This window comes from Lithobates pipiens, unplaced genomic scaffold (genome assembly GCF_037356315.1).
Source record: "Lithobates pipiens isolate NorthernLeopardFrog02 unplaced genomic scaffold, aLitPip1_a1.2 Scaffold_8, whole genome shotgun sequence".
Taxonomy (NCBI): domain Eukaryota; kingdom Metazoa; phylum Chordata; class Amphibia; order Anura; family Ranidae; genus Lithobates; species Lithobates pipiens.
The window spans coordinates 522,398,953-522,419,153 of NW_027507903.1; the positions used below are offsets into that span (position 1 = coordinate 522,398,953).

Genomic DNA, 20,201 nt, shown 5'->3' on the forward strand with positions numbered 1-20,201 from the left:
CAATACAGCATGAAATGATCAGCTCCTGATATTTACTGGCAGTTGTAAAGAAATCACTGATTGTTACAAACGGTCAGTAAATTTACTGGCGGTTGGAAACCCTGGTGTTGGTCATGAGGGGGTTAAAGTGGAACGAAGTTCTGTTTGCATATACTTCTTTGCTGTACAGTGTATACAATAAGTGGATTCTCTTTTATAATTTGCTTTCACTGGGCATGACATCCTTTTCGCACAGCTATGTCCAGATGAGCGCTCTCTTATACCGGGGCGACAGGGATCATACTGGGTACAGCCGCTATGTAGATGAGGGCTCGGATTATCATGTGACATTTTCACGTGGTTTACATCAACCCGGAAGTGAGAAGACGAGGTCAGTGATGTCGCACGCTTGCCCTTCCTGCCAATACTAGACGTCCCGCGGTGATCCGTAGAAGTGGGCGGGGCCTTGTATGAGCTGTCAGTGCCGCTGTACGGAATGTAGTGAGTGATAGTTGAGGATCCGCCCCTCACAGACAAAGCCCCGGACAACGGGTAGTCGTTCCGCCATTGGATGCTGGTGATGGCAGGTAATGTGCGCGGGCTGGGGGTGGAGGACTCCTTTATATCAGTGTGTGCAGACACCTGAGGGAGAGTGCTGTGTGTCTGCTCATATGGAGGGCAAGATGGCAGAGGGACCATGGTGCTATGTGTATGACTGCAGCCTGTGGCACCACTACACAGGGATGTACTGGGCATAGTGACCAATCACATTCTAGCTTTCATTTTCAAATCTCTAAGCAGTTGTAAACCACTGCAGGAAAAAAAACTTTGCTCTGTATGACAATGTGCTAGTATGCATTGAATTATGTAATCCATACCTTGGAACGAAGCCCTCCTGCGGCACGCTGAAAAGGCTTCCATCTTCCCCTGGTCTTTCTTCCAGGTTTGCATGCTCCAGCTGTGAGTGGCTGGAGCTACGATGATGTCACTCATGCGCATGTGCGTCGGAGCCCTTGGTGACGCCATGGTAGGATGGACCTGCAGAGCTCATGCGCTGGTGATGTCACCGACTGCATCAAGTGTGAATATTTCCTGCAGGTTTAGGTTATATTAATTTTACCTACAGGGAAGACTTATTGTAGCCTTACCTGTAGGTACAAATCCCAAAGTGGACTTACTAACACTGTAACCAAACAAAAGCTAGAAGATGATTGGTTACTGTGCACCAGATTATGCATGCTCCAGTATAGAAATGTGTGTTAGGGAAGGAGCCATACTTCCTGGAGGGTTAGGGGCCTATCAGGCAGGTATGCCACAGTCAGAGTCCAGGGACACACATGGGTTATCAGTGCTGGCGATGGAGAGACTCACATGGGGTATCGTTGCTGGTGATGGAGGGACACACATGGGGTATCGTTGCTGGTGATGGAGGGACACACATGGGGTATCGTTGCTGGTGATGGAGGGACACACATGGGGTATCGTTGCTGGTGATGGAGGGACACACATGGGGTATCGTTGCTGGTGATGGAGGGACACACATGGGGTATCGTTGCTGGTGATGGAGGGACACACATGGGGTATCGTTGCTGGTGATGGAGGGACACACATGGGGTATCGTTGCTGGTGATGGAGGGACACACATGGGGTATCGTTGCTGGTGATGGAGGGACACACATGGGGTATCGTTGCTGGTGATGGAGGGACACACATGGGGTATCGTTGCTGGTGATGGAGGGACACACATGGGGTATCGTTGCTGGTGATGGAGGGACACACATGGGGTATCGTTGCTGGTGATGGAGGGACACACATGGGGTATCGTTGCTGGTGATGGAGGGACACACATGGGGTATCGTTGCTGGTGATGGAGGGACACACATGGGGTATCATTGCTGGTGATGGAGGGACACATGGGGTATTAGTGATGGAAAGACATGTGAGGTATCGGTGCTTATGATGGAAAGACATGTGAGGTATCGGTGCTTATGATGGAAAGACACACATGAGGTATCGGTGCTTATGATGGAAGGACACACATGAGGTATCGGTGCTTATGATGGAAGGACACACATGAGGTATCGGTGCTTATGATGGAAGGACACACATGAGGTATCGGTGCTTATGATGGAAGGACACACATGAGGTATCGGTGCTTATGATGGAAGGACACACATGAGGTATCGGTGCTTGTGATGGAAGGACACACATGAGGTATCGGTGCTGGTGATGGAAGGACACACATGAGGTATCAGTGCTGGTGATGGAGGGACACATGGGGTATTAGTGATGGAAAGACATGTGAGGTATCGGTGCTTATGATGGAAAGACATGTGAGGTATCGGTGCTTATGATGGAAAGACACACATGAGGTATCGGTGCTTATGATGGAAGGACACACATGAGGTATCGGTGCTTATGATGGAAGGACACACATGAGGTATCGGTGCTTATGATGGAAGGACACACATGAGGTATCGGTGCTTATGATGGAAGGACACACATGAGGTATCGGTGCTTATGATGGAAGGACACACATGAGGTATCGGTGCTTATGATGGAAGGACACACATGAGGTATCGGTGCTTGTGATGGAAGGACACACATGAGGTATCGGTGCTTGTGATGGAAGGACACACATGAGGTATCAGTGCTGGTGATGGAAGGACACACATGAGGTATCAGTGCTGGTGATGGAAGGACACACATGAGGTATCAGTGCTGGGGATGGAGGGACACACATGAGGTATCAGTGCTGGGGATGGAGGGACACACATGGGGTATCAGTGCTGGGGATGGAGGGACACACATGGGGTATCAGTGCTGGGGATGGAGGGACACACATGGGGTATCAGTGCTGGGGATGGAGGGACACACATGGGGTATCAGTGCTGGGGATGGAGGGACACACATGGGGTATCAGTGCTGGGGATGGAGGGACACACATGGGGTATCAGTGCTGGGGATGGAGGGACACACATGGGGTATCAGTGCTGGGGATGGAGGGACACACATGGGGTATCAGTGCTGGGGATGGAGGGACACACATGGGGTATCAGTGCTGGGGATGGAGGGACACACATGGGGTATCAGTGCTGGGGATGGAGGGACACACATGGGGTATCAGTGCTGGGGATGGAGGGACACACATGGGGTATCAGTGCTGGGGATGGAGGGACACACATGGGGTATCAGTGCTGGGGATGGAGGGACACACATGGGGTATCGGTGATGGAAAGACATGTGAGGTATCAATGCTTATGATGGAAGGACACACGTGAGGTATCAGTGCTGGTCACGGAAGGACACATGTAAGGTATCAGTGCTGGTGATGGAGGGACACACATGGGGTATCAGTGCTGGAGATGGAGGGACACACTTGGGTTATCAGTGCTGGAGATGGAGGGACACACTTGGGTTATCAGTGCTGGAGATGGAGGGACACACTTGGGTTATCAGTGCTGGAGATGGAGGGACACACGTGGGGTATCAGTGCTGGTGATGGAGGGACACATGCTGGGGGTGAGTTGAGGGACTAGATGTAAAGATAAATGTGGGGTATATTTGCTAGGGGTGAGCTGAGTAATGTAGGAAGGATGCACATGGAGTATCAATGCTGGGGGTGAGTTGAGGAACTTGCGTAAGAACACATGTGGAGTATCAGTGCTAGGGGTGAACCAAGTAATGTTGGAAGGACATATGGGGTTATCAGTGCAGGGATGAGCTGCAAAGATAGTGGAAGGACACACGTGAGGTATCAGTGCTGGGGGAGAGCTGAGAATCTGGTAGAAGGATACATGTGAGAGATCAGTTGTGGGGGTGATTGGAGGTATGGGTTTTGGTAGAACATATTTGGGATATAAGTACTGGGATGATCTGAGGCACTGGTGGTGGTAGGAGACATTTGAGGGACACGTGTGAGGTATGACAGCGGTAGATCTTAGTGACTGGTGATGGAAGGATATAGATGCATATCAGTGCTGAGGATGATGAGAGGGACTGGTAGTGGTAAGACATGTGAGTTTTTAGTGCAGAGGGTGAGTTGGTGGAAGAACCAATGTGAGAGGTCTTTAGGTACTGGCAGTAGAAGGGCATATACGTGAGTTGTCAATGCTAGGGATGAGCTGAGCACTGGTGGTAGAAGGACATATGTGAGGTATCCGTGGTGGTGGTAGGGCACATGTGAGAGATCTTCATACTGGTGGTAAGAGATATGTGAGGTATCAATGCTGGGTATGAGCTGAGGACTGGTGGTGGTAGGCACATGTAAGTGATATAAGTGGAGTGTTGGTCGGCAAGGTATGTATTTTTGCTGGTGATGAAAAGATGTGAGATAGGTGGATATTGCTGGAGATGTCTGTACCATGAAGCATAATTTTATCATTGCTGGAAAATAGGTCAAAGCAGTGGAAGCTGCAGCTCAATGATTCTAAATGTAAAATGACGCACCTAGGGAAAAAGAATCCTCTGATAGAGTATATTATTGGGGGTGCAGTGTTGGATAGAACTACAGAGGACAACGATTCAGGCATGCTTATGTCAGATTATTGCAAATTAAGCAGACGTGGCAAATAGAAGTCTGGTATGTATCACTAGAGGGGTCACCAGCAGGAGGAAAGAGGTCCAGTTTTCTCTGTATAGATCTTTAGATAGACCTCAGAATACTGTGACCAATTCTGGAGACCTCTCTTTTAAAAGATATGTTAGAACAAATCGACAGCAAACAGTCCAAGGCTGAAGCATATGAGTTACGATTTTTTTATGTTTGTGAGTATTGGTATTTGGAAATTAATAATTTGTGTGCTGGTAATGCACAAGTAGTTGCGCTCTCTTGTGTATTTTTTTGCAGTTTATTCGAGATTTCCTGATCCATAAAGGGCTGCATCTGAAGAAGCATTGTGCACCCCAAAGAGGAGCTCCAGATGTTTCTATGTTTATTAAGTCAGCAGCTCCAAAAAGTGTAGCTGCTGCCTTTTTAATACACACACTCACCTGCCCCATGGTCCAGCGTTGTGGTCATATGAGCCATCACTGCTCTCCCTCTTCTCTCCTTGGCATCGGCATTTCAGGTGTGGCACTCAGCTTGTGGCTCCACAGCCGGGGGGGCGCACTGCAAATGCACAAGTCGTGCTGCATGTCCTGAATGGTCCAGCAGTCACCTGGAACCTGTGATGTGTCCCAGATGACTGCAGGGAGGAAGGGGCAGAGTTGAACTTCCACTCGGAAGGCCTAGGGAGAGTACTTAAAGCGGAACTTCCCCTTTTGGGTGGAACTCCACTTTAATATCTTCTGGAGCACCATGGAAGAATGCTAGAGTGCAGAACATGTCAAGAGATTGGCAACAAAATGGTGAAAAGTCTGAGGGATAAAACGTACCAGGAGAGACTGCAGGAAATTAATGTGTGTCTATGGTCAAAATGTAAAATTAAAAATGTACTTCCACATCAAATTTCAGTGTTTTCATAGTCTACCCCTATAAATCTGAATGAGCTTGAGGTTTGTAAACTTACTTTGAAGATCCCCACACATTTGCTTCCTTGCATTCTGTTACACACACTCATTATGTCCTGTGAGTAGGCACTGCTGTGTCACACATTTCACAGAGCCTGTGTTCTGTCATATTAGGCGACCCATCAAAACAGAAGTGACATTCCGTCACAGCCATCTTGGTACACCCCAGACTCAGCCACAGTAACCCTACAGTCTAAAGTCTTGCATTTCACACTTATTTGTACCACTAAACTGAGCTTATATCGTGAAATACAGTCTATGACACTATTTTGATGTTGAATATTAAAAGCGGCTGTTTTGAGTCACACTAGCAAATGCGTGAGATCAGCAGGCTTGCCGCTGCTTTTAAAATTCAACATCAAAACGGTGTCATGGACTTCTAAATACTGTATTTGACGATGTAAGCTCAGTTTAGTGGTAAAAATAAGTGTGAAATGCAAGATTTTGGTGGGTATAAAAAGATGTCCACTTGGCGAGTTCAGACTGTAGGCTTATTGTGGGCGAGTGCGAGGTGTACCAAGATGGCTGTGACGGAACGTCACTTCCGTTACGAAATCTGACGGGTCGTAGCCTAATCTGACAGAACACCTGCCTTCTGAATTAGAGCTGCATAGAGGAGGAGTTTCAGGAGGCGGAGTCAGTACAGGAATCGCTACTTGCAGGCTGCAAGGTACCATGGGAGATATAGTTCTCAGAAATGGAAAGCAAACGGTACAGGAGAAGCTGCATAGCATGCAAGGAATCCAAGAAGTTACGGGAAGAGATGACCAGCAGACAGACAGACCTCACAAAATGAAAGGAGATTTTTCAATTAAGATTATATTGGATTGTCAAAAATAACTTGTTTTTATAATTATTTCAATGCTGACAATCTCCTTTTTTTTAAATGTAAAATCTTGAAGAGAAAGAGGAAATGGAGGACATGATTGAGAACTTTAAATACCCTAAATGTGTGAATAAGGTTCGGGGGGAGGCAGTATTTTCAATATGAAGCCAAGGACAGAGTCATGACCTCAAACAGGAAAGAAGAATGTTAAAAACTAATCGTAGAAAGTATTCTTTTATCTATAGAGTAGTTGATGCTGGGAATAAACCTCCAGCAGAGGTAGTAAGTCATTCAACAGTAAGTGAATTTGAACATGCTTGGGACAAACCTAGATCTATGCTCAGACAAAGTAAAAAAGAAAAAATGTACAAAACGTGACAGATTTGATGGGCAACTTGGAAAGAGAGGTCTGTTGGATTTTTAACCTCCACAGCAGATTTCCCACAGGCTTGAGCCGTAAATATGATGTGGATCTTTTCTTAACTACTTGCCACTCACCGGGAGGGCATCCATGGATGGATGGATGTGAGGGGTGTACTCATTTTTGTAAGATACTGCAGGCAGAAGGTTTGTTAAAGAAGAAACAGAGGCCTCCATTGCGGACCACTTAGTGAAAGCAGTTTAAAGTGTAGCTCTAGCGTGAGGGCTCAATAGAGAGAGTGCATCCCAGACCAGTCAGCAGTGCAAAATGTTATAGATATAGGACCTGTCTGATCCATCATCCACCAGACAATGAGTTCAAATACCTGTGATTTGGAAAATATGTATATTTCCAGACAAGAGGGCAACTATCACTAAGGTAGGGCGTTCAAAATGGAAACGGAGAGAGAGAGGGGGGAAAAAAAGATCCTTTTTTAGAATTTGTGTGTGTATAGAGATAGATAGATAGATAGATAGATACAGTGCCTTGCGAAAGTATTCGGCCCCCTTGAACTTTTCAACCTTTTGCCACATTTCAGGCTTCAAACCTAAAGATATAAAATTTTAATTTTTTGTGAAGAATCACCAACAAGTGGGACACAATTGTGAAGTGGAACGAAATCTATTGGATATTTTAAACTTTTTTAGCAAATAAAAAACTGAAAAGTGGTACGTGCAAAATTATTCGGCCCCTTTACTTTCAGTGCAGCAAACTCACTCCAGAAGTTCAGCGAGGATCTCTGAATGATCCAATGTTGTCCTAAATGACTGATGGTGATAAATAGAATCCACCTGTGTGTAATCAAGTCTCTGTATAAATGCACCTGCTCTGTGATAGTCTCAGGGTTCTGTTGAAAGCACAGAGAGCATCATGAAGACCAAGGAACACACCAGGCAGGCCCGTAATACTGTTGTGGAGAAGTTTAAAGCCGGATTTGGATACAAAAAGATTTCCCAAGCTTTAAACATCCCAAGGAGCACTGCAAGCGATCATTTTGAAATGGAAGGCGTATCAGACCACTGCAAATCTACCAAGACCTGGCCGTCCCTCTAAACTTTCAGCTCAGACAAGAAGACTGATCAGAGATGCAGCCAAGAGGCCCATGATCACTCTGGATGAACTGCAGAGAACTACAGCTAAGGTGGGAGAGTCTGTCCATAGGACAACAATTAGTCGTACACTGCACAAATCTGGCCTTTATGGAAGAGTGACAAGAAGAAAGCCATTTCTCAAAGATATCCATAAAAGGTCTCGTCTAAAGTTTGCCACAAGCCACCTGGGAGACACACCAAACATGTGGAAGAAGGTGCTCTGGTCAGATGAAACCAAAATCAAACTTTTTGCCCACAATGCAAAACGATATGTTTGGCGTAAAAGCAACACAGCTCATCACCCTCAACACACCATCCCCACTGTCAAACATGGTGGTGGCAGCATCATGGTTTGGGCCTGCTTTTCTTCAGCAGGGACAGGGAAGATGGTTAAAATTGAGGGGAAGATGGATGCAGCCAAATGCAGGACCATTCTGGATGAAAACCTGTTGGAGTCTGCTAAAGACCTGAAACTGGGACGAAGATTTATCTTCCAACAAGACAATGATCCCAAACATACAGCAAAATCTACAAAGGAATGGTTCACAAATAAACGTATCCAGGTGTTAGAATGGCCAAGTCAAAGTCCAGACCTGAATCCAATCGAGAATCTGTGGAAAGAGCTGAAAACTGCTGTTCACAAACGCTCTCCATCCAACCTCACTGAGCTCGAGCTGTTTTGCAAGGAAGAATGGGCAAGAATTTCAGTCTCTCGATGTGCAAAACTGATAGAGACATACTCCAAGCGACTTGCAGCTGTAATCGCAGCAAAAGGTGGCTCTACAAAGTATTAACGCAAGGGGGCCGAATAATTTTGCACGCCCCACTTTTCATTTTTTTATTAGTTAAAAAAGTTTCAAAAGTCCAATAGGTTTCTTTCCACTTCACAATTGTGTCCCACTTGTTGGTGATTCTTCACAAAAAATAAAAATGTTATATCTTTATGTTTGAAGCCTGAAATGTGGCAAAAGGTTGAAAAGTTCAAGGGGGCCGAATACTTTCGCAAGGCACTGTAGATAGATATATTACACACTATTCTATAAAGGATCCCCCCTCTTTTTCCATTTTGAATGCCCTACCTTAGTGATAGTTTTATATATTTTATATATATATCCTTGAAAATTTCCACATTTTGTTACATTACAACCAAAAATGTAAATGTATTTTATGTGATAGGCCAACACAAAGTGGCACGTAATTGTGAAGTGGAAAAAAAAACGATTAAATGGTTTTCAACATGTTTTACAAATGTATGAAAAGTGTGGTGTGTGTATTTGTATTCAGCCCCCGAGTCAATACCTTGTAGAAGCACCTTTCACTGTAATTACAGCTGCAACTCTTTTTTTGGGGATGTCTCTACCAGCTTTGCACATCTAGAGAGTGACATTTTTGCCCATTCTTCTTTGCAAAATGACTTCAAGTCTTGGCACAGATTCTCAATTGGATTTAGGTCTAGACTTTGACTGGGCCATTCTAACACATGAATATGCTTTGATCTAAACCTTTCCATTGTAGCTCTGGCTGTATGTTTAGGGTCATTGTCCTGCTGGAAGGTGAACCTCCTTCCCAGGCTCAAGTCTTTTGCAGACTCTAACAGGTTTTCTAAGATTGCCCTGTATTTGGCTTTTTGCTTTTAGGCCAAAAAGTTCAGTTTTGGTCTCAGCCGACCAGAGCACCTTCTTCCACATGTTTGCTTTGTCCCCCTCATGGCTTCTTGCAAACTGCAAATGGGACTTCTTTTGGCTTTCAACAATGTCTTTCTTCTTGCCACTCTTCCCTAATGGCCAGATTTGTGGAGCTCACGACTAATAGTTGTCCTGTGGACAGATTCTCCCCACTGGATCTCTGAAGCTCCTCCAGAGTTACCATGGACCTCTTGGCTGCTTCTCTGATTAATGCTCTCCTTGTCTGGCCTCTCCGTTTATGTGGACAGCCATGTCTTGGTAGGTTTTCAGTTGTGCCATACTCCTTTCCATTTTTGGCTGATGGATTGAACAGTGCTCCGTGAGATGTTTAAAGCTTGGGATTTTTTTGATTTTTTTTTATAACGTAACCCTGCTTTAAACCTCTCTACAACTTTATCCCTGACCTGTTTGATGCGTTCTTTGGCCTTCATGGTGCTTTTTGTTCACTAAGGTTCTCTAACAGAAGAGCTGAGGACTCCACAGAACAGCTGTATTTATACTGAGATTAAATTACACACAGGTGGACTCTATTTACTAATTCTGTGGCTTCTGAAGGCAATTGGTTCCACTAGATTTTAGTTAGAGGTATAAAAAAAAAAAGGGGGCTGAATACAAATGCACATCACACTTTTCACGTAAACGTTTTACAAATAATTATCATTTTCCTTCCACTTCACAATTATGTGCAATTTTGTGTTGGTCCATCACAGGGGCGCTGAATTAATATTCACGGGGGGGGGGGGGGGGGTCTGGTCACTAAAATTTTCTTCCAGCAGAGGTCCAAATGTCATATTGGTGCTATGACTCCACATGATGGCCTAAGATCACAGCCTCCTGTGCACATCACAGTGTGCCACACACACATCATACAATTTTTTTTTCTTTCAACTTTATTGAAATGTCAAAATACATTTAATTCATTTTTATGCACCGCTGCTCAGTTGTGGTGCATATAAACCACAACTGAAAGTATGCATTTTGCACCACACTGCTACGCACTCAAGGGCGCTGCTGCAGTGTGAACAGGACACATAGAAAACAATTGTTTTCTATTGCCCTGGCAGAAACCTGTGTTTTGCTAGTGCATAAATCACAGACCCCCTCTTACATCAGTGTCCTTTGCCCCTCCCCCTTCACATCACAGGTTGCCTCATCACCTCCCCCCCCCCGGACCTGCCGCACCTGCCATGCTGTGTACATATCGGCATCGGCAGCCGGCGACGGGGACAGGACACACAGGAAACTACTTGGCGAGACTGCGGTCTGGGCAGAATGGCCACTGGGATCGGATCCGGAACTGGACCGCGGCCCGCTATTTAGTGACGCCTGGTCTATCACATAAAATCCCAATAAAATGCATTTATGTTTTTGAGTGTAACATGACAAAATGTGGAACATTTTAAAGGGGTATGAATACTTTTTCAAGGCACTGTGTGTGTATACATATAAAATGTTATTATATACATACAGTATGTGTGTGTGTGTGTATAATAGCAATATTTTAAATGTGTGTGATTTATATATATAATTAACAATATTTTAAAACGCACAATAATCATAGTAATATCAGTGTCCCAATGCCGGTGCTGTCTCTGATGTGAGGCTTCACTTGCTCTAACCTGGTCACTCAATTTAATATGCAGGATTTTTTTTTTATATCGCCAACAGTTTGTGCAGCGCTTTACAACATTAGGGCAGACGGTACAGTTATAATACAATTCAATACTGGAGGAATCGGAGGGCCCTGCTCGTTCTTTATCAGTCTTATGAAAATTCATAGGGCCGTTTATTAATCCTGTCGCAGGGAAAACCAAGGCTAAACAGAAGCAGTAAGATGCAATATGAACGGTTACATCCTGAGTTGTACATTTTTCCTTTGGCTGCTCTACTGTCAGGCTTGTGACTGAATGGTACCTGATCTTGAACACTTGTTAATTATGCATCTGTGGAAATCTCTGGTCTTCAGTAATAAATATGTCTGAACTTTGCCAACTGCCACCTCTGGCTGCCCAAGAATAAAGATGCACAAATCTGTAAAGCTGTCGCAATAACTTTGCTATAGGAGATGCAGCCTCATTTGCAACGTATATTGTTGCTAATTTGCTTGATAAATGGCTTCCATGAAATATTCCACATCAGAGGTAAATTTTTGCTGTATCGCCAGTCTGAGTTTGTAAATATGTTTTTTGAATTTGCGTATGTAACACATTCCTGGTTAGTACTACATAATTTTCTTACAAAGGCAACTTGGCACAAACACCATGCCTGTGGTCTGACAAAAAAAATAATTCTGTGATTCATATTGATTGGTACGGTTGATATTCCTAATTGACTTTTGTCTGGACCATATTTTTTCAAATCCAGGTTGATCTACTAGAGTATTATTGGTATGCTGCTTCTCCTTTCACAGTCCAGTCACAGGCTCGGGGAGGACACTAAACACAAAAAAGGGAATGTAAGCCCCCTAAATAAGACATGTCTGCACCACAAAAATAGGGAAAAACTAAGCAACCCCCCAGTTCTGTTAAAGACCATCAAAAGAAAAGAAAGTTGTGTTTCAATATAAACTCCCAAGAGTTTCAAAATAAATTGGTGTAGTTGGGCTCTTAAAGTCGGAGTAAACTCCAATGTATGCTTTTTACCTATAAGGCTTACCTATAGGTACAGTAAGTATCTCCTAAACGTGCACCATTTAGGAGATATTTTACTGTAGATGCAGGTGGTCAGGTCAATGGCACACGCACTCTGAAGGAACTGTATACCTGTAAAGTTCCTTCAGAGCCGTCCCGTAAATGGCGACTCCTGACATCATCGCCGACTTGGCCATTTATACCGCAGAAGCCCACAAACCTGGACGGAAGACCGGGTGAAGATGGAAATGCCTTCAGCGATGACAACATGCCGCTGGAGGTCTTCATTTTCAGGAAACTAGTTTGTCATAATGTGCTAGTAAGCTAGCACATTATGACTTCAACATCCTGTGCCTATTTTTTTTTTTTTTTTTTTTTTAACGCAGTTTACGATCGCTTTAAATGGGACTCCATGGTTAAAAATATTTTATTGTGTCCATAGCTACTTGATGGAAAATATTGATGTACAACCACTCAACATCACATGTGCCCAAAAAAGTCTCTGGTGGCGATGTCAACTCCTTCTATCCGGTATATTAGGGTTGCACCAATACCACTTTTTTTAAGACTGTGTAAAAGTACAGATTCTTTTTCAATCGTTTCACACATTGTCGATTGCTAAGTCTGAGTTGGATGCACTATGGTCCTGGTACTGTCCATGGTAGTGTTGCTGCACTATGATACAGACATGTATGTTTTTACTTTGTTGGAAACATTCAATGAAAACATTCTAACAGAATTAAAAGGCTCAAAATATGTGGCTGTAAAAAAACAACACTTTTCGGTTGAAAATAAGTCGTCCAGGTGGTGGGGTTTGACTATTGTGTATTTTCGTAATAATAATAGGATACTGAACTGGTAAATAGTCCAACTCCTGCTGTGAAATGATGTCATCTACTGTGGCTGTGAGCCAAATAAAATAATGTCGCACCGTGTTCCTATAAGTCAAGGATTTTACTTCTGCAAAAGCAAGAATAAAAAAAGTTTATTTGCAGAACGTACATCAAAAGAAGGTACCCTAGTAAAGGCTTTTCTGAAAATTGAATTCCTTTGTAGATCTCAGTTTATTTTAACCACTTCAGCCCCGGAAGGTTTTACCCCCTTCCTGACCAGAGCACTTTTTACAATTTGGTGCTGCTTTAACTGGTAATTGCGCGGTCATGCACTGCTGTAGCCAAACAAAATTTGCATCCTTTATTCCCACAAATATAGCTTTCTTTTGGTGGTATTTGATCACCTGTGTTTATTCCTCTTTCGTTCATTGACGGACACGGCTCCTTTAAATCTTGACTGTAGGGTTATCACACCACCTTCAGGAGAGGACTAGGCAGAACATGTAATACATGTGAAAAAAACAGAACTGTACAGTTCCTCCCAGGGGGCGCTCCCCCTGGCTATAACCCCTCAGCCTGCTTCCTGCACCTCGTTTTTTTTTTTTTTTAGCCTAGTGAAGGAGATGGACCTAGGCTCCCTGCCGGGACCATCGGTCCTGGGGATTTTTTTCTGGATTTTTGCCCTTCGTGCATGAAATTGATCCTGTGATCTTCTATCAACAGCCGGCTGGGTGACAGGCTGCATAATATAGATCCTTATAGTCTCCCCAGCCTGGCCATCGAGCGTGTGCAGGCACTAGCTATGTGCTGGGTCAGCCACGACATGCCAGGGGTTCTGCGGGGGGCCTTTGACCCCTAGCTGGGGGCTGCGCTGGCTGTCTGTGTCCATGTGCTGTCATCTGTCTCTGCTGGTGTCTGTGGGCTCTGCATGGGCTATCGCCATTAGCGCTGGCCGCCTCCATTTTCTGTTAATATCTGTGAGCAGCATGGCCGTCGGCCATTTTCCCAAAGTCCGGCGGCTATTTTCCTAGTGTTTTTTTTTTTTTTCACTATACAAGAGCGGCCAACAGCCATTTTGACGTAGCCCAAAAAGGATGGTGGTGCTTTATCCTTTTGAACAGCGTATCCAGGTTAAATAAAGTAACCATGATTCCGGTAGAAGGGGCTCCTGCATTTAAGGACCCTACCGACAGGGGAGCCGAGGTAGTCACCCGGTCCATGTTTACGGTAGTGGGGTCAGCGCTACGACCGGTACTGGCCATGGCATTGGTGACGCAGACCCTTACTGAGTGGGCAAAACGATTGCACCGTGAATTGGAGAAGCAACAGTTGCCCCCAGTCTGCATAGAACTAGCAGACCAGCTGGTGCACGACCTTAAGTATGTCTGTGATGCAACCCTCTATAAACTTCCCTTGCTCTCCATAGCATCGGTATCAACAGTGGTGCTATGGCGCCTGATCTGGCTGAAATGCTGGTGTGCGGTCCAGACATATAAAAAAGCTCTGACGGATTTGACCTTCCTTGGTGAGCGACTTTTTGTAGCTTCGCTTGATGATTTTTTTTTTCTTTTCCCTCCAGCCTACCTTTTACTCCCGGCTCGCCGGGAGGCCCCGTTTAGGGCAGTAAGGGACCTGCTCAGACGCGGGGTGGTAGTGCTTGTTCCAAAGCTGGAAATGTTTCCGGGATTCTACTCCAATCTGTATGCAGCCCCCAAAAAGGAGGGGGTATGTCCAATTCTGGACCTAAAAGCCCTCAATTGCTTTGTGAAAGTACAAAGGTTCAGAATGGAATCAGTTCACTCCGTATTCGCTGCACTCCATCAGGGGGACTCCCTGGCATCTTTGGACATCCAGGACGCGTACTTGCATATATCCATATGCCTCAGGCATCAGAGGTTTCTGCAATTTGCAGTGGGGGAAGAGCACTACCAGTTTGTGGCTCTCCCCTTTTTGGCCTGGCATCAGCACCCCGAGTCTTTACCAAAGTATTGGCTCCAATTGGCACCTGGAGTACCTAGGCTTATTTCTGGACTCCGTGGAAGCGAGTGTTTCTCCCTTCAGACAAACTGCAGACTCTCAGAGCCGCGGTGAAGTTGTTGATGAAATCAGGCGGTCGTTGCTGCGTTTCTGCATGCGAGTTGTGGGCCTCATGGTACTCTCCTTCGAGGCGGTACCGTACGCCCAATTTTACACCAGAGTCTTTCAGAGGGAGATATTGTCCAAATGGGACAAATCTCCATTATCCCTGGATCGGCAGCCAGTTAGTCAGGGAATCTCTTCTGTGGTGGCTGAGATCTCCGGCCCTTCGTTCCAGGAAATTGTTCCTACCTATTCATTGGACGGTGATCACAACGAACGCTAGTCTGACCGGCTGGGGTGGAATGCTGGGGATACAGTCGACCCAGGGCCTCTGGTCGCGGGAGGAATCCCAGTTACCGATCAGTGTGCTTGAGCTTCGAGCGATCAGGCTATGTTTCTCCACCTGGTCAATGAGTCTATGATCAGGATCCAGTCAGACAATGCCACGGCGGTGGCATATGTCAACCATCAAAGAGGAACAAAGAGCTCGGCTGCAGCACGAGAGGTCGCTCACATGCTCCGGTGGGTAGAGTGACATGTACTGGCCCTGTCGGCCATATACATCCCAGTGGTAGAAAACTGGCAGGCGGACTACATAAGTCGCCAGATGCTGGATCCAGGAGAATGGTCGTTGCATCCGGGGGTGTTCAGGCTTCTTTACCTGCGGTGGGGCACACCAGATGTGGATTTCCTGGCCTCTCGGCTCAATCGAAAGGTGCGGAGGTTCGTGTCCAGGACAAGAGATCCTTGGGTGGATGCGTCAGACGCGTTGTTGACTCCATGGGAGCAGTACCGGCTGATTGACGCTTTGCCTCTGCTAAAGCTGTTGCCTCGTCTGATTCACAGAGTGGAGGGCAGGGGGATTCCAGTGATACTGATCGCCCCAGATTGGCCCTGGCATCCTTGGTACGCTGACCTAGTACGCCTGGTGGTGGATGCCCCTTAGTGATTGCCAATGCGAGAAGACCTCCAATCGCAAGGTCCGATACTCCGTCCTGCTTTACTGTCGCTGGTTTTAACGGCATGGCTGTTGAAAGCCAGGTGCTAAGGAACTGAAGTCTGTCGGACTCTGTTATCTCCACTATGCTAAGGGCACGAAAATCTTGTACGTGGAAGGCTTATATCTCCATGTGTGAGGAGATGGGGTGGTGTCTGCGCACCTATTCAGTTTCCAGAATCCTGCTGTTCTTGCAGCGAGGTGTGGACCAGAAACTGGCCTTAAGCACCATCAAGGGACAGATATCAGCCTTGGTTATCTTTTTTTTTTTTTTTTTTTCTTCTCCCCAGTGTCCCCTGGCATCTCACTCATTGGTAAGCACCTGTGTGCAAGGGGTTCGGCATGTAGTCCCTCCAGTTCGGCCGCCCCTACCTTCGTGGGATCTGAACCTGGTGCTATCGGCACTTCAGAAACCACCGTTTGAGAACATCAGGGAAATTCCCTTGTTGACTCTTAGAAAGTAGTCTTTCTATTGGCTATTACATCTGCCCAGGGTTCGGAGTTGGCGGCCTTGTCACCCTATCTGGTCTTCCACAAGGATAAGGTGGTGTTGCGCCCACAACATTTCTTTCTTCCAAAGGTGGTTTCGGCTTTCCATCTCAATGAGGACAATTGTGTTACCATCTCTGTGTCCTAAGCCGACACACACCCTAAGAAGGTGGCCCTCCATTACCTGGACGTGAACCGAGCCCTAAGGGTATATCTGTCTGCCATGGCTCCCTTCCGGAAGTCAGACTCAGTTTGTTTTGGTGGCTGGTATGAAAAAAAGGCTGGTGGTCTCGTCGACCACCATTTCACGGTGGATCAGACAGATCATGGTCCAGGCTTACGCATTGAAGGGGCAGGTGCCCCCCTTTCCTGTCACGGCCCATTCCATCAGGGCAATTGGGACCTCCTGGGCTTTCCGACATCAAGCGTCTGTCTCCCAGGTGTATAAAGCGGCGACAAAGTTCTACAAAGTTGATGTGAGCACATCTTCAGATGCTTGCTTTGTCCGCAAAGTTTTGCAGGCGGCCGTGTAATCGTTGCAATTCACACTCCTTTTTTTTTATTTTTTTTTTTCTTTCTTGTAAGAGAGTTACATTTTGGTTGTAAACACATTCTGATGAATATCTTAGCCGCAAGGTATGATGCGGTCTTTTCAGATGGCATCTCCTCCGTCGATCGCCTCTGTCTGTGGGTGAAGTTATATTTGCTGTTTAAAAGAAAAAAAGATGGGATTGCGCTATGGAATAGTAATGGATAAGAGCTGCCTCTACTTGATACGCCCCCCCCCCCAGTTGGGTGGGGCCTATTGAAGTATGAAAAGAAAATTGGGTAGAGTTGGCGCTATACCTTTTTAAATCAAACAATATGTTTAACTCAAAAGATAATAATAATTTAAACACATAGGAGGAAGGTGCACTTAAGGTTTAAAGTAGCACATAAGACACAGGGCCTCCATTGGCCATATACATTAGTATTCCAATAGCACATGGAAATACCCTTTAAGCACATCACAAGTAGCGATTTCACGGCACAAAGGATTTCAGAATATGTTTGCTGTTTCCCCCCCTTGTTCTGACACTGCTTGGGGACGTTCCTGCGGGTAAGATTTAATGGAGCTGTGTCCGTCAATGAACGAAAGAGAAAATAGGATTTTTGTACTCGCCGTAAAATACTTTTCTTTGAAGTTCATTAATGGACACAGCACCCACCCCTCCTGTTATTTTAAATTCTACTGCTTTTTGATGTACTGAGCTGCAGGAAGCCGGCTGAGGGGTTATAGCCAGAGGGACTGCCATGACATTTCATGGACTCAACCTGTGATAGGCAGTGAGGAGTGAAATCACCATCACAGTTTTGGAGGCCATGAAATGTCAAGATAGCATAAACCCCCCCCCAATGACCCCATATTGGAAAGTAGATGCCCAAGCTATTTGTTGATTATTTTGCAGAACTCGCTTTTTGTCACAACATTTTGAAAAAAACAAAAAACAAAAAAAAATTAATTTTTCTTTCTTTTTCAAAAACAAATAAGAGCCTCAAAATGCTCACCATGCCTCTTAGCAAATACCTTTGGGGTGCCTGCTTTCCAAAATTGTGTCTTTTGGGGGGGTTGTGCTAACTTTTATGGCCTCCAAAACTGTGATAGGTAGTGAGGAAGTGAAATCACAATTTTACGCCCTTAGAAATCCTGAAGGCAGTGATTCGGGGTCCTGCACACGGCTAGGCTCCCAAAAAGTCTCACACATGAGGTATCCCCGTACTCAGGAGAGGCAGCAGAATATATTCCACATATAACCATGCCATGTGTGAGCAGAATATAATTTAGCGACAACTTTGTGTGTTTAAAAAAAAAAAAAAGCCCCTGTTTTTACATGAGGAAGACTCCGCTAGCGGCCCGCCTGCTCAGTGTGGCATCTCTGCTGATCTTCACTGAGCAGGTAGATGACTTGTCTGTGTCCACTCTGCCTATGCAGAGTGGGCACACAACCCACTGTCCTCTATGTGCGGTCGGATGTAAACGGACCGCCTGTCCATTTAGACCTGAAAGCCCTCCAATCCGCTAGACTAGAGGGATCTCCACCCATCTGTTTTTTAGCAGATAGGACCGGGTGTCGGCAGTTGTCAGTGGACACATGCCGCTCCATAGAGCGCGTTGGATGGTCCGATCAGGTCCGTCTAAAAAAAAAAAAAAAAAAAGACAGGCGAACTAGATTGTTCCACCCGTGTGAAAGTGACCTTCAAGTTCTGACAGAAAGTGTTGCTTTTGGCTAATGATAGGTGATTGACAATAAAGTATTTGAGTGTTCTTAAAACAAAACATTTTGAATGAAAATCTTCTGGTATATAGCCTGCTTGTTCCTCGTTCACGTTATTGCGCTGGTACAGTCATCAGACTTGTCATTCAGGCACACAGTTGCTTCAAGAATTTGAGTTATTATTGAGGATGATTAGCTGTAATTATTGCTGTGCCTTCTGATGCATTTTTCTGTTAGTATTGTGATGAGTGAATAATGCTTTTTCTTCCCACATCTACTTTTTAAAAGGAAGCTTGTGGTAATGTGAAAATATGTAGGATGTTTACCTGTATTTTTAATGGCAGTTTCTTCAAAAACGTATTGAAACTGAAAAAAATACACTAGTGACTATACAAAAAAATCAGAGGTATACATTTCTGTGCAACATATAAAAAAAGCTTCTACCGTAGGACAGAAGTGATGAAGTATAACCATACATTGAGGTCCACAACCGATCGGGACTTCCATCTACACCAGCCATTTTCATTTCAGTCTGACCTTTTGTATCATTTCGAAAAGTTGTTTGTTGTCTAGGAAAAAAGTTGTTTGCAAAAGCTATCCTATGCTATTAAAGCGGAAGTAAACCCATCCATTTAACATTTTTCTAAAAACTGTTACATTTCCGGCACATGCCCAAAATGTAACACTCCCATTGGCTGTGCTCTCAACCAAACTTTTTAAACCATCCAATGGCTAGTGTCATAACTGATCACATTTGCAGCATTATGACAGTTGTAGATTAAAGCGAGGCCAAGATGGCAGCTTCCTTGTCTATAAAGGATAGGGGTGTTTACTTCCACTTTAAAGTGGTTGTAAACCCTTACAAACCGCTTTGACCTACAGGTAAGTCTAGAATAAGGCTTACCTGTAGGTCCAAGAAATTTCTCCTAAACCTACGCGGTTTAGGAGATATTTACAAAAAGACAGGCATGCGCCGTAGACAGCGGCGCACTGAGCACACCGCAGATCACGGCGATATGCTGCTCATGTCGGCTCCCGTGTGCATGCTTGGGAGTGACGTCATCACGGCTCTGGCGAATCACAGCGCCGGAGCAGCGAGACCTGGAAGTCACTCCGAGATACATGGCAGCGGTGAAGATAAAGGAGGAGGACCGCTTCGGGGGCTTTGTTCTCAGGTAAGTTATGCATAATGAGCTAGTATGCTATGCATACTAGCTCATTATGCCTTTGCCTTGCAGGTTGCATTTTTTTTTTTTTTTTTTTTTTTTAAAGTGCCTTTACTTCCTCTTTAACCACTTCCCGACCAGCGCACGACGATGTACGACGACAGAATGGCACGGGCAGGCATATTGGCGTACAGGTACGTCCAATATTCGATGCCGCCCTGCCATTGGGAGCGCGCCGC

The 20,201-nt window shown here is 45.3% G+C and overlaps 1 protein-coding gene across 1 annotated transcript in view; it reads left to right on the plus strand.

Annotated features, from left to right (window-relative positions):
- The first annotated feature begins 416 nt into the window (after positions 1-416).
- Positions 417-20,201, plus strand: part of SLC23A2 (solute carrier family 23 member 2) — a 246,869-nt gene continuing 227,084 nt past the window's right edge. Inside the window, exon 1 of the mRNA XM_077469482.1 lies at positions 417-566. The gene's annotated coding sequence lies outside the window, so the exon portion shown is untranslated. The remainder of the gene's footprint in view (positions 567-20,201) is intronic.